Here is a 1,406-nt window from a genome sequence, read left to right as displayed (position 1 = left end):
GATCTTCTCAAAGGCCTTTGACACTCATCGTCCCATATTTTTGGCACGTTCTTCTTTTGTTTCTTTAATATTGGTTCACAGATCGTAGTTAATTTGGATATGAACCTACTTATGCATTGCAACCAGCCAATGTATCCTCGAATTTGTTTTTTGGTCTTCGACGGCGGCATTGACATGATTGCTTTAATCTTGGTTGGGTCTATCTGTATTCCTTTAGAGCTAATGACATATCCTAAGAGATTTCCTGAGGTAACTCTAAAGGCACACTTAGATGGGTTTAACCTCATGTTGTATTTCCTCAGCATTTTGAAGAATTTTCTTAAGGCTACTAGATGTCCTAGATGATCTTTTGATTTTACAATCATATCATCCACGTAGACTTTAACTTCTTTGTGCATGATGTCATGTAGTAAGGCAGTTGCTTCTCTTTGGTAAGTGGCACCCGCGTTTTTCAACCTGAATGGCATTACCGTGTAACAGTAAGTGCCCCATGGAGTTATGAATCTGGTTTTTTCCATATCTTCCTCGTCCATGAGAATCTGATTGTACCCCGCATATCCATCCACAAATGAGAGAAGCGCATGATTTTCTATGTTATCTACCAAAATGTCGATGTGTGGTAAAGGGAAGTCGTCCTTTGGACTTGCCTTATTTAGATCACTATAGTCAACACACATTATTACCCTTCCATCTTTCTTTGGAACTGGCACCACATTTGCAACCCATTCAGAGTATTTAGATACCCTAATAAACCTGCAGTAATTTGTTTTTGAACTTCTTCTTTAATTTTAAGAGCTACATCGGGTTTCATTCGACGTAACTTTTGTTTTCCAGGTTTCATTCCTAGAATTAGCGGCATTGTGTGTTGAGCTATTTCTCTATTTATTCCTGGCATATCTTCATATGACCAAGCAAATACATCGATAAATTCTTGTAGTAGATTGATTAAGCCGGTTCTTTCTTCTTTAGTAAGAGTTAATCCGATTTTAACTTCTCTTTTAATGTTCGGATCTTTTAAGATATCCAGTGTTTCAGTGTCTTCTACTACTGGTGTTTTATTCTCAAGTGTTTTCATTTCTTTAATTATTTTTTTGTCACTTTCATTGTTAGTTAAGCAATGCTCGTCATCTTGGGTTAAGGAATAACACGAGGAGTAAGAAAAAGAAGACATATTATTTAGTTCGGAAATCATTACATCAAATAAAGAAATGTCCATTGGGTCTTGACTACTAACTATCCTAGGAGTAGGTGCTAAAGTAGAAGAATTAGGGAGAGGTACTATAGCTAAATATTTTGAAGACTCGATAGGGGAAGACTTAGATTCAGATTCTGACTGAGACGACTCTTCGAACATAGGTCCTTGTCCTGTTGTTATAGAGATCTTCCTTCCACTTGGTGTAGTAACC

The sequence above is a fragment of the Chenopodium quinoa genome, unplaced genomic scaffold (genome assembly GCF_001683475.1).
Source record: "Chenopodium quinoa cultivar QQ74 unplaced genomic scaffold, ASM168347v1, whole genome shotgun sequence".
In the NCBI taxonomy this organism is placed as follows: Eukaryota; Viridiplantae; Streptophyta; class Magnoliopsida; order Caryophyllales; family Amaranthaceae; genus Chenopodium; species Chenopodium quinoa.
The sequence above is the reverse complement of the archived record's forward strand: the minus strand, read 5'-3'. Positions refer to the sequence as shown.